The following is a 14,433-nucleotide window of genomic DNA, read 5'->3' as shown; positions in this document are numbered from 1 at the left end:
GAAGTGATAATTGTAGAATTAGGCATCCTAGATGGTTGTCTAGGGACCAGTAAGTTACAAGCAGTTGGAAAGGTTGAATATTGAAGCATAGTTTTGGCGTCTTAGACCTTTATTGAACACTACTGCATGTAATTTCCAAGGCCATACTGCTGTGGTCAGAATAGGACTTGTAACATGTTCATTACACTTCCATGTGAGATCCGCCTTTAAGTACAAATGCTATTTACAAATGTAGCTAAATATTTTAGCTGCATTTTACCATGGAACAAAACCAATACCCAAAAGAAAATCTAAATCTAAACAAAATCGCCACCCTTAACCTATTAACAATTGTCACTCTGAGGCACAATGAGAATGTATTATACAGCAGCATATGACCATACACTAGGTCAGTTTGTAGTTTGTAAACATGGAAATATATAGACCTCTACAGGAGCTGTACAGATGTGTCTACACTCATCTTACCTCTGATAGTAATGCCATGTAAAATGAGCAGCTTTTCTGTCACTATGTGTAATCACAGTGTAAGTTTATCAGAGGAGACTCAAGGATAGTTATATCTAAGTGAGGTCTTCTGATAACATGTTGCCATATTGTAGTGAAGCAGTCCTTAAATAATCCTTTCCTTCACTTATTTAAGGGAAAGATAAGACTGGACTGTGTCTTTTGGAAAGTTTTGGAAAATTTCAATTTTTAAATTGTTGGGCTCATTTACTGTAATTACAAATTTGACTTGCCACACATTAATTTTATTGAATCATATCACTGATCCACACACCTGCAAATATGTTTCTGATCCCCCCCTCCTTCATAAGTGTCTAACCTTATGCTGTGTTTAATGATTTTGAAGCAACAATTTGGTTTTTATAAAGATCAGCATTTAGACAAATAAATCGTTAGAAAATTCGTAAGAAATATCAGTATTGCAATCGTTTTTAAGATCGCTTAAGCCCATCTTTTACATAGGGTAAATCGGTGAAAGGCTGTTTACACAAAGCGATCTGTAAATTTTCAGCGAACGACGATTTAAGAACACGTTGAAAGATCAAAGTGAACGATTTGTCGCTCGTCGTTTGATTATTTGCTGTGTTTACACGGTACGATTATCGCTCAAATGCGATCGTTTATGCGAAAATTTGAACGATAATCGTTCCGTGTAAACGCAGCATTATGGTTCTCTATTCTGATCTGCTGACTTTGTGATTAGCAAAAACCATGTGTGAATCCAACAAAGGGAAGAAATATAATTATGTTTCCTCTCGTTAGGATCTATGACAAGCTATTTTTTTACTTTTTTAACTTGTCAGTCAGACAGATTATTAAACTTGGCCCCATATGTTGGACTCCCACTTGTGTTGAGAACAATAAGGGTATTTAGTCTTCATTGTTGTCTAGATGTCAGCTGGACAAGCATGCGCTGTCCTTCTCCAAATACTTGAATGAGGGTGTCACTAAATAGCCTTTTACATGCTCTTTCACAAATCCGTAACATCTGAGCATACACTACATCTATCCCTATATCAATACAAAAAAAAGGCTTGAAAAAGACTCATGTTTGAGTCGAAACGTCGCTGTACGTGTATGGTTAAATAAACTATCACGCTTTTTTCACAATCGGAGTGCCGTCTTCCTGATCCTGATTATCCCTATATCAATGATTTCCAACCATATCAATACAGGAGAACCCTGAGAAATGTTTTTAACTCCCATTGCCTGCTTGGTATAGGGATGAGTAAAGCATTCTATAATTCTATTTGTGTATTATAATTTAGCTCAGGAAGGTTTACTGCTTTGTAAAGCATCTTTGTCCTAGTTAAAATTAGTTTGCCTTTCCTATTGTAAAAGGGACAGGTCTTATTGCCATTTTCTGGGGTTCCCCTGTCCAGGGCACAAGCAACTCCTGGGTTCCTGCAAGCGTGTTTTTTGTGCTGTTTTATATGTTTTTATCACTTTATTCTATCACTTTATTCATCCAAATTAGGGAGTTACTAGAATTCCTGTTTTGGCTTGTAAAGATAAAGAAATGACTGCAGCTAGAAGCAGGTCTGAAATTAATTACTACCATCAAAGGCCTGTGTTTTCTGTATGGCTGTCCGACACATTGTGAAGTGCTTTACTGAATCTAACAGCCTGCCTACATCACACTGCCCACGCCAGCAAATACATTCTGCCAGCAGTTGAATCTCTAACTCAAATATGAAGCTGACTCCTCAGCAGCAGTTCAGTTTTTCCAAATGTAAACCAATGCACTTGAGGAGAAGGAATCTTCGATGTGAGTATTGCATTGGTGGTTCTGATAGCCAGATTTTAAAAGAGAAGGATTTACAGGAAGTGATTTCTGGCAGCTTCACAATGAGTCAGTGAGCAGTGTAACCAGGCAGTATGGAAAGCAAGTCAAATGCTGGGCTGTATAGCTGGAGGTATAACCAGTAGGAAGAGGGAGATTGTGATCCTGCTGTATAGAGCTGCTGTATAGAGTTCTAGTGAGATCACACCTGGAATATTGTGGATCTGGCTTACAAGGCCTGCACCACATGTTCAATGTGTTTAAAACACTTCTGCGCCTCTCTTGGCTGTGGCGTATTAAAAACTGGGCATTTTTGCGGTGAAGCAGGTTTATCATTTAAATACGCGAAAAATTTGCCACTTTTTTATTTACATTCTTTAACATATGTAAAATGTAATGTAATAATGTAAAGGTGCATGAAACAAGATCAGCCCTCATATAGGGAGCTAAAATGGCCTAGACTAGACAGGCTAAGGCTATGTTCACACTAAGTAAAAGTACGGCCGTTGTTGCCATCGGCCTTATCTGCTATGGGATCCCGGCCGGAGCGTGTACACATCGTATACGCTCAGGCCGGGATGCCATGCGGACCTGCAAATAACTGACATGTCAGTCTTCTGCGGCTGCAATTCAGTGAATTGCGACCACAGAAAGACCTGTTAATTCACACAATGAAGCGAGCGGCTCCTATAGGGAGTTCTGATGCGGGCGCGCGCTAATGCGCCCGCTTCAGAATACTGCGACCAGAAAGATCATCCGGACGGTACTTAAGTACCAGCCGGGATGATCCAGGCAGGGGCCGGCCATTCTGTGACATAGCCTAATTAGGCTGGGTTCACACTACGTATATTTCAGTCAGTATTGTGGTCCTCATATTGCAACCAAAACCAGGAGTGAATTAAAAACACAGAAAGGCTCTGTCCACACAATGTTGAAATTGAGTAGATGGCCGCCAAATAACAGTAAATAACTGCCATTATTTCAATATAACAGCCGTTGTTCTAAAATAACAGCTAATATTTGCCATTAAATGGCGGCCATCCACTCAATTTCAACATTGTGTGAACAGAGCCTTTCTGTGTTTTCAATCCACTCCTGGTTTTGGTTGAAATATGAGGACCATAATAATGACTGAAATATACGTAGTGTTAACCCAGCCTCAAGGTGCACTAGATTTTTAACCCATAGCTGCACCAGGACGTTATTTAACGTCCTCGTGCCGCTATGGGAGTTCAGAGGGGGGTCGCGCGGCGACCACCCTCTGAACTGCCGCGATCCCGGGTGCCGCGAGTAGCCCGGGCTCGCGGCTATTAGCGGGCACGGTCCGATCGCCGTGCCCGCTAATTAAGTACTTAGAAGCAGCTGTCAAAGTTGACAGCTGCTTCTAAATACTTCCTGATATGCATCCCTGGTGGTCTAGTGGGGGGATCGCCCCCCTGCGGCGCGATTGCGGGGGGGCGATCCCTGCATCCATACCGGGCCGGGGTCTGCTCCGTAATGGCGCTGATCCCGGCTCGGCATTCTATTGCTTTTGGCTGCAGCAGCCAAAAGTAATAGAACACCGATCTCATGGATTCATGCAGTATAACTATACTGCATGGATCTCTATGAGAGATCAGAGTGCATATACTAGAAGTCCCCCAGGGGGGCTTCTAGTATATGTGTAAAGTAAAAGAAAAAAGTATTTTTAATAACACAAAACCCCCTCCCCTAATAAAAGTCTGAATCACCCCCCTTTCCCCATTTTATAAATAAAAATAAATAAATAAATTAATAAACAAACATGTTTGCTATCGCCGCGTGCGTAATCGCCCGAACTATTAATTAATCACATTCCTGATCTCACACGGTAAACGGCGTCAGCACAAAAAAATCCCAAAGTGCAAAATTGCGCATTTTTGGTCGCATCAAATCCAGAATAATTGTAATAAAAAGCGATCAAAAAGTCATATATGCGCAATCAAGGTACCGATAGAAAGATCACATCATGGCGCAAAAAATGACACCTCACACAGACCCATAGACCAAAGGATAAAAGCGCTATAAGCCCGAGAATGGAGCGATTTTGAGGAACGTATATTGGTTAACAACGGTTTGAATTTTATACAGGCCATCAGATACAATATAAGTTATACATGTTACATATCGTTTTAATCGTAACGACTTGAGGAACATGCATAACAAGTCAGTTTTACCCCAGGGCGAATGGCGTAAAAACACATTTCCCCCAAATAAAAGAAATGCGTTTTTTTTTTCAATTTCACCACACATATAATTTTTTTCTGGTTTCCCGGCACATTTTAGGCAAAAATTACATCTGCCTTAGCAAAGTACAATTAGTTGCGCAAAAAATAAGGGCTCATTTGGGTCTCTAGGTGGAAAAATGCAGGCGCTATGGCCTTATATACACGAGGAGGGAAAAACGAAAACGCAAAAATGAAAACTGGCTGTGTCCCCTAAGGGTTAAACAGCCTGAACCACTCTTTAAAATCTGGCACATTCATAAACTGCCTAGTCTAAATTTACCCTAAGAATGACACAATTTTTGATCATCTTCCCTCTCAAGAGACCTTATCCACAAAAATATAGAGCTGATCTAAAAAAAATGGGCTACAAAGAAGGTCTTAAATGTAAAACATATATGGAAAGTCCTAAGGAATTTACTTTGTATGTCCAGTTGTACAACAGATGTGGTTGGAAAAATCAGCAAGTAAATGTAAATATGCCTGGCATAAACACATATCTCTCCTTACAAAGAATATAGTTACAATGAATATAGGAGCAGTATAGTTACAAAGAATATAAGAGCAGACAAGATGCACCATGTCGTCTTTTTCTGCCATCAATCTGTCTCTAACATATTCAATAATAACTTAAGCTTTCTAATTGGTACAAAGGATCTTTGTATAAAATGCATTATATAAAGGTTCAGTTCACATGACAGGAAGTTCCTGCACAGAACAGTCAGGCCACATACTTATGACTATATTCTCTGAATTGTAAATACAGTAATACTCTGGTTTCTAAACACCTCAGTGCTCGAACATTTCGGTATTCATATTAAATTTCCACCTGAAGTTTTATACAGTACTCAAGCATTGTTAGGTATCGGAACAAAATCAGGGGAGTTATTGAGGTGTTTGAACACTAAGGTTACAGAAACGGGGATTCATAATGATGGAAATCCCTGCTCTAAACAGGAAGAGCAGTGGAAGCCCGAGGAATAGTGAGCTGGATGCTGCCAGATGAGAGGTGCTGAGGGCAGATGGTGCTGGAGCACTGGCATCTGCAGAAGCTCCAGACCCTGCAATGCCCAGCGTGGAGCAATCTCCAGGCCGCTGGTGCCCGTGCTTCAGCGCTGGCTGCCCTCCACAATGGTCACTTGGCAGCTGCCAGCCAAAGCACTCACCCACCGCCTGTGCTTTTTCCCGACATGGGGAACACCCACCTAGAGCGGGGATTCCCATTATTATGAGAGGAATCCCCACTGCTTTACAGTAATTAGTGGTGCAGGATGCATCACTACTTACTGCTAGTCCAGAGCAGGTAAGTGATGATGCTATTGCATCACCACCTAACTCTTTACACTCTGTTGGCTGGGTGCTCTGCACCTGATCCATGGAGTGTAAAAACTAATTAAATAGATTTACATTGTTCCCTCTGGGAACACACAGCTCGTTTCTCGAGCTGCTCGGATCTGGAACAGCCTTTCAGAACTGATTGTGTTAGAGAACAGAGGTATTACAGTAATATTTTCTAAGTACAGTTACCCACAATGAAAGGTTCCTCAGAAATGACCCCTCCAAATACCCCACATTATAAATTTGTTAGTTGCTGTAAGCAACCTTCTGCAGTAGTTCTTGATTTGCCAGGTTTAGCAGGCGCATACTGCATCTATATGTGGTTTTGCTCTTTTTACTGCACAGAGCAACTCACAGTAAAATAGAACCCTACAGGTAAAGCAAGCAGTTTAACCAAGGTATTTACTGATGGTGGTATCAAAATAGAAAGAGCAATTGCGGCACAACTTTTGTATTAAGAATTGTTGTCCATTAGTGTCTTGCTTCCGAGTATAATGGCAGCTTAAGTATGTAAATTCTTAGGCTATGTTCACAGTACATAAGTTTCATATTAATCACGGCCATTGTTGCCGATTTGCAACAAAGGCTGTGATTGATATGAAACTTACAATGTGCTGCCGTTTATGGAATCTTGGCCAGAGTGTATACACTGAGGGGGGGATTTATGAAGACTGATGTACAAGTATGTCGGTCTTATATTAGGCCCCGCTCCCTTCTCCCCGGCAGAATTCACTTAGAGGCGCACGCCTCTTAGGGAAGCCAGCCGGGCGCCCGAACCTACTCACAGTGTACTAAATCTGCACCTGCTTCCAGCAGCTGTAGATTTGGATCATAATTTAAGCAAGCAGGCGTAAATCATGATAAATGAGATGCAGGAAGAGGCCACGCCTACTCCCCACCTTGCCACGACCCCAAGCTGCCCCTGCCCCATCGGCCGAGCGGGGCGTACAGCAGGCGTATGCCAGGGAGAAGGGGTGAATCTGCACCTTCTCCCTGGCGTACGCCTCGTGCGGATCACAGAACAGCTGGTGTTATACATAGTGTGAACATGGCCTTATGCTGTAAACGTTAGGTTAGCCTGCTGCAAGTAGTAAATACTAATCCCTATGTAACAATGTTCAGTCTTTTATGTTCTACAAATGAAAAGAAGCAATGGTATAATCATTCTCCCACATTTCACTCATGATATATTTCCTATTTCCCTTGGATATTTATTGCCTAACTAAATCTTTGCTGGAATTCTGTAAGAATCGAAGCATAGTCTTTCTCTTAATGTTCTTATCTTTATAACTTGGGGCAAAACCAGTGTTTGCACATTTTCCGCCAACAGGGAATCTGCAACACATGCCTACAAAAGACACTGTGAGACACAATATGAACAGGGCCTTAAAGTATGGGATGTAAGGAGTTGTTAAAGGAATTCAGGAATGGGTGAAACAGCCAACTAGGGATGGTCCGAAACTGCCGAGGTTCGGGTTCGTATGAACCCGAACGCTCGGCATCAGATTCCCGCTGTCTGCCCGCTCCGTGCAGCGGGTAGATACAGCGGGAGGACCGCCTGGAAAACTGGGATACAGCCTATGGCTATGGCTGTATCCTAGTTTTCCAGGCGGTCCTCCCGCTGTATCCACCCTCTCCACGGAGTGGGCAGACAGCGGGAATAATTGCAGAGCGTTCGGGTTCGTACGAACATGAACCGAACTCGGTTTGGACCATCCCTACAGCCGACATTTTGGCTTCTATGAAAATAAACCTGAACAGAGACTGTATATATAGCCATATTTATATTTACCACTTGAGTTGTTGCATCTACATTCTATACATGATTGTTCTAGTGCTTCCTGGTGTTATGCTGTGCTATAAGCTTCTCCTTATATCCATTTTATACCCTGTATTATATGTTTGTATATACAGTACTGTTTTTAACAAAAAAGGGGAGAGCTAAGGCAATAAATGTAGGGAGTGAGCCTTGCATGGCATCAAAATGAGCCTAGACTTTGTTAGCATGTACTAAAAATAGAGAGCTAGTAAAGCAGATGTGTGGAAATGACTTGACCCTTGCACAGCAGAAAAGGTTCTGTGGACTGCTGCATATATCTGACTCGGGTGTGTAAAAATGCATATTTATGCTACAGAAACAACCCCACTCAGAGAGGGAAATTGGAAAGGATGTACCAATTAATCTATTTTTAATTTTGTTTGGCAGATAGATTAGATTCCACTTTACAGATTGAAGGGTTATAAAATGAACATGGTTTTTTTTTCCTTATTATTAATAAAAGTTGATTTAAATAAATATACATAAACAATATTTCTAAGCAGAATGTCGTTTTACTCCCTGGAGGTGTTGAGCTCATGTGAATAATTCAATTATAGTTCAAGGCAGAGCCCTAACTTGGCATGGTGGTCCGTCATGATATCATCTCCGCTACTAGGAGGATTTTCCCAGACTGCAGATAAAAAGGGCTTATATCTAATTGAACAGATTTAATGATCTCAGATCTGTTCTATTAACAGCCAAACGGTTTGTGAAATGCTATTGGGACATTATAGCAAACAAAAACAAAAAGGTAAAAACATCCACTCTAAAAATCTCCTTGACCCCTTCATGTCAGCCATACAGCTGTATACACTTCTAATGCTGATGTACAGTAGGAACGTATATAAACGTTCCTGGTGTGAAAGGGATTTTAATGTGAGCAAGGCTGCTTCAGTGGGAGCAGCCCCACGCACTTTAGTTTCCTAGGAGCTGTTCATAATGACAGGCAGCAGGGATCTATAGCAATCGCTGTGTTTAAGCGAGTCAGTGACAGGTGAAGTACCTGTCTCTGACTGATTGGGACTCGGCATAGCATTTATCAGTATATGCAATGATTTTTAAAAGTATGACAAAACCCATCCCTTAATAAAAGTTGAAATCAACCCCTTTCCATTTTACAAAAAAAAATTATAATAAACATATTAAAATATAAAAATTTACTAAATTAATTTAAAAAAAGGTTCATTTACACAAAATATGATGGCAAGAAAACTAAACATGGCATAAAAAGTTAGCCCCTAACCAGCCCTGTATGTCAAAAAGTAAAAGCGTTTGAGCTTTGATGGCAAGGAGGAGAGCGGTGCTTCAATGTGACCAGGATATCCATGCATCAATTACCTTTGGTCATGAAGGGGTTAAAAGAGCATTAACTTTCAAAATCTAAACCAACAGGGGATGTAAAGTAAGTTTGCAATTTACATTATTATTATTATTTTTTTGTTTTTATGCTTTAACCCCTTCAGGACCGGTCCAGATAGTGCCTTAAAGAGGATCTGTCACTCCCGTGTCGGGGTGACAGGTTCCCGACCCCCCATTACTGCCCCCTATACTCACCTGATCCTGCCGGGTCCCGCTTCCTGGTCCGGTCGGGCTTCGGGCACTCATATCTCCGTAACCCGGGGGGTGACAGGTCTCCTTTAAAGACCAGAGCCATTTTTGACATCTGACCAGACTCACTTTATGCGGTTACAGCTCTGTATCAGGAGGTTGTCCAGGAAAAAATAATTGATCGACATGCACCAAAGCTTATTAACTGTGGCATCTGCACTACAGGGAGAAGGGGTCTGGAAACAGTTGGCTGGTACTCAGTAGGCGCTCGGCTTCAATTCACTTCAGTGAGAGACGAAGCTGCAGTAACGTGGCGCTGCCTCTACACTAAATACAGAACTGATCTGGCCCTGTTCACCTTGTAGTGCGGATGCCAAACCTTGTAGTGTGGTGCCAGGTGAGCACCCTTTTAGTGAACGATTGATTCAATTAAATTATTTTTTCCTGGACAACCTCTTTAAGTATGACTACCCAGATATCTAAGCTATGTAATAAAGTTATCTAATGTCGGGAGAAAAAATATTTACACAAGGTACAGAAAGCATGCAGTATCTCCAGTCTAGGTTGCTAACTAAACTGGTAAATGTTAGACTAAAGCAACTTTTTTGATAAATCCTCCATAAATATCCATAAATAAAGCCATATGTGTATAACTGAGTGTAAGTACAGGCACATTATAGCAGCAGACTTTCCCTCCCACTCAGTACAGGGAGCTCTTAAACCAAAGCAATGCTCTGAAACCAAGTCACAATTTTGAAAACCTTTGAGCTCTTCTTGCAAAACGCTCTCAATCCAAGTTACTCTTAAACCAAGGTACCACTGTACTTACCTATTCCCCCCTGTTGTCCTGCAGCCTTTTGCCTGTGATCTCCGGTCACCGCTGATGCTTCAGGCCCAGTCGCTGAAATTCTGTACTTTGAACTGGATAACAAATGTTCTATGTCACTGATGTATCATTTGCTACACTTAAATAGAGCAAGTTTAAGGATAAAAATCCACCCCTTTTGTCTCTGCAAATCCAAAGGCATTGTCAGAAGTATAGGCATTAGGAGAACTATATCAGAAGGGAAGAAGGAAAGAAGATGGTGTACAGCATACACATGGCACAATAACTAAAATAGGCATACACAAGACATTTACAAGAGTCTACAAAATATTCTTTATTGATAGTCTGAAGTAAAAACCAATTCACCACAGTGCTTTTTTTAATGTATTGATTATCATATATACAAACAAAAGGGAAGCTTTTATAGGGAAAATATGAATCTTCTTTATTTATTGTTTTAAAAAAATATTAAAAAAAACACACTCACACAGGCACCAACACTGGGGTCTGTGTGATGTCACATGAAAATTTTTTTTGTTACAAAAAGGACACTTATGACCACACAAATGCAAAAAATGGGATCCCAGGACACCACCAAAGGAATATATCTAGTATAGTGATGTTGCCATCATACAATGTTCCCCCCTACACATGTAATAAAAATCAATAAGTATATATACAGTTAAAGTGCTTAAACCATGTAGCAGGGCTCAAATGGTTAATACAGCCAATAGGCAGTAACATGAGGGGGAACGAATACACATAAAGTATGCAACATTACAAGGACAGGGGGGCTGACAGTGAGGCACCAGTAAGTCTATCACACATCCCCTGCTACAAACCTGTGAACCAGCAATGGAGGGTCTTGGGTCCACAACCCGACGCACGTTTCGTGGTCATAAGTGTCCTTTTTGTAACAATTTTTTTTTTCATGTGACATCACACAGACCCCAGTGTTGGTGCCTGTGTGAGTGTGTGTGTGTTTTTTATACTTATTTAAAACAATAAATAAAGAATATTCATAATTTTCCCTAAAAACGCTTCCCTTTTGTTTGTATATATTGAATTGTTCGCTGGGATTATTTATTGTTGTGTTGGGGATTTTTTTCTTTGTTAATTATGTATTGATTATCAGTCAATATGTGGTGACCCCCAGATGATGTTGTAGCGGTTGGACGGCCGGTCACTTGGTAGATAGAAGTGTGACGCCACTACTTGTGGTGGATGGTCAAGATACAGCCGGACCTTAAGGGTTTTGTCACGTAACGCCAGTGCCTGGTTGGCACACAGGTGTGTTGGCATGCCTGCTTTTAAGGAGTAAGGCCGGTTGTACCCTTCTCCCCTGTGATCGGAGTCCTGTTGTGTTGCGTCAGGGTCCCTTGGGATTATGTCTTAAGTGGCCAGAGCAGTGTAGTAACGCTCCCGAATATTGGTCGGACCCGGCACCCACAGAAAGGGGAAATGTCCCAAGTGCTGTGCAGGTGGTAGCGAGTAATTACAGACTCAGGTATTAACGTTGACTTGGTTTACTACTTGTTAAGGTGCAGCAGGTAATAAAACGAATAGAGATGAGCGAACCTCGAGCATGCTCAAGTCCATCCGAACCCGAACTTTCGGCATTTGATTAGTGATGGCTGCTGAAGTTGGATAAAGCCCTAAGGCTATGTGGAAAACATGGATATAGTCATTGGCTATATCCATGTTTTCCAGACAACCTTAGAGCTTTATCCAAGTTCAGCAGTCACCGCTAATCAAATGCCGAATGATCGGGTTCAGATGGACTCGAACCCGAACCCAGTTCGCTCATCTCTAAAAACGAATCTTGAAATACACTTGATACAGTTTCAATAAATACACGAATAAAGAACCACCAGATCTGTAGGGTAAGTGCTGAGTAGGATCTAGTAGAGTTTATAAGGGTGTACTGAGGTAGTAGAGAGGAGAGTGCTGTGAGAGTCTCAACCCAATTAGTAATGTGCTCTACCGGGAGGTTGGAGTGCATAGAAGAATACTTGTAGAAGAAGAAGAAGAAACAACCTGTGCCTGTGTTTTGACCTTTCCTATAGTCTTCACACCACCTGATGCCCACTAGCTTTGGCTAAACTGTACTGATCGGTGACACAGGCCCCAGACCCTGTTAACTGGGATGAGCGGAAGGGTTAGGGTTCCCTAAGTACACCCACGCTGCGAGATGGAGTTCATCGACTTTTAGTAACTTTGCTTCACCTGGATCAGTTCCTAGCTCTTTGGCTCTCCTGTGGATACTGTCCTGCACTGTAGTGACTCCTAGTCCTCGGCGTGGGTTGAGGTTATCTGTAGACTAGTCCTCGCTTGAAGGGCTTAACAGTGCATCACACAGCTTGTGTGGTGCTTCATGAAAGAAGTTTGTAAGGAGACTCTGCTCTGCGTCCTACCCATGCGGGGTACTAACTAAGAACCAACTTGTAGAGGGCACCTGGTAGAGGGCCAGGGCCCAGATAGAACCACGTTGGAGAGCTATCTGAGCTGTGTCCTTTCTCCACCAAAGCTTGGCTTAAACTCCTCCTCCACCCAAGGGACTAACTTCCTAACCAGCGTGTAAGATGCTCTGTGGCTGGGTGAAAAGAGTGCAATAGAGAAGGGCATAAGAAAGAGAGGATAGAATAGAAGAAAGGAGGGATCCTACTGGCTAACAGAATCTGGTACATATACACACAAATAACCCTTGAGATACTTTAGCTGTGCAACTTCTGAACCTTAGTTATATAATACAGCGACATCTAGTGGTCATCTCTGGAAATACAGTAGTTGCAACAAGACCAAAACAAGTACAGACTTTTACGAGGGGTGTAGAGAATAGCAACACCCACAGTTCTACACCACAAATACATAGTATAAAATAAACATAGCTGAAATTACAATTTCACAGTGCCCTACTAATAGACTTAACTTTAGTGCATTTTATTTTATGCATTTGCGTTTTTTCTGGCATTTTTTCTAGCATTTTTTACTTTATGTGTGAATGATCTTGCTTGTGTTTTAGGTGTTTGTGTAGGCTGTAAAGGTGACAAAAATGACAGAAAAAAAACTCCATATGCACAGCATTGGCGTTTTTTAAATCAACCAGAACCAGAACAATCCAATTGACGTCTACATAAAAAAAAACTGGCAGATAATAAACGTCCGTTGACTTTTGGCCAACATCTGGCTGCTGGCGTTTTTTGCACCAAAAAATGGCATGGCATTTTTATTGGCGGTTTTCCTGGATTTTAAGGCCATGTGAAGCCAGCCTTAGGCAGAACAAGCCTTAAAATTTAAAGTTTTTGTCTTTGGAATGTCTTTATGCATTTTTTTTTAATGAATTGTTTTATACCTTTCTTTTGTTCACACATTAAAAAAACATGCAAGACACACAAACAACACCTTGATAATGTGTCTGGACAATGAAAACATTTATTCTATTATTCTATCTTTATATTTATTGTATCATAACAATAATATCATATATCATATATATCATAAATTATCATATCAATAGTATCATAATTGTATTAATACAATGCCTTCACTAAAAGTGTATCTCACCAGATCCTCCTTTTGGAATGTCTTCCTGTTTTTTAGATATTGTAAAAATAGCATTGGTACAAATAATGTATTTTTCTAGACGTCTTTTATCCAGATGCACTGCATATGCAGCTGTATTTTGAGTCTGCAATTAGAAGGCTAATGAGAGTCCTATTTTCCAGGGCTTACCAATTACCAGACCTTTGGCTGCATACTTTCCGGTGTGGAGGCTGTATGCTATGACACTGTACCATTCATTATTATGCTGATATCATCTGTGAACTCTGCCCTATTACGCCTGCTGTCCATTTACAGCATTGGTTGCTCAGATTATCACAAACATGTGATTCATATTTTTGGCACCTTTTAAGAATTATGTATGCAATGACCACATATACAGTACTTAAAAACATCTTAATATCAAAAGTGAAATTAAGTATAATCAGCAGTTCTTTAATATGTATGTATTAATGGGATCTCTCCCTTTACAAGCAGCAGTAGTACATTTTAGTCACTATGAAAGAACAGCTCAAACAACTGCATTATTCTTGGTGTCTGAAATACCATTAAGGAGGAATATCATAATTTGTTAGGATTGGTTAAGAATTGATCTAGCATAGCTTGTGGCCCACTGATAAAGCTAAGGCATTATACTAATGCAGGCAGAGTTAAGGTACTATTAGACGGCCGATGGGGGCCCGATAATAAATGTAAACGAGCGCCGATCTGCTTGAAGGGAACTAGAACTAGAAGGGAAAGTCAGGGAGTCCAGCCAAGAATCAGAAACCAGGGAAATCACAACCAGGAGCTAGATAGGCAAAGAGGCATA

At 41.0% G+C, this 14,433-nt stretch overlaps 1 protein-coding gene across 4 annotated transcripts in view; it reads left to right on the top strand.

Moving 5' to 3' along the window:
* The window catches only part of PALM2AKAP2 (PALM2 and AKAP2 fusion), a 249,477-nt gene that overhangs the window by 74,409 nt on the left and 160,635 nt on the right, over positions 1 to 14,433 (top strand). The window lies entirely within an intron of this gene.

This window comes from Dendropsophus ebraccatus, chromosome 3 (assembly GCF_027789765.1).
Source record: "Dendropsophus ebraccatus isolate aDenEbr1 chromosome 3, aDenEbr1.pat, whole genome shotgun sequence".
Lineage (NCBI taxonomy): Eukaryota > Metazoa > Chordata > Amphibia > Anura > Hylidae > Dendropsophus > Dendropsophus ebraccatus.
The sequence above is the reverse complement of the archived record's forward strand: the minus strand, read 5'-3'. Positions and strand labels throughout refer to the sequence as shown.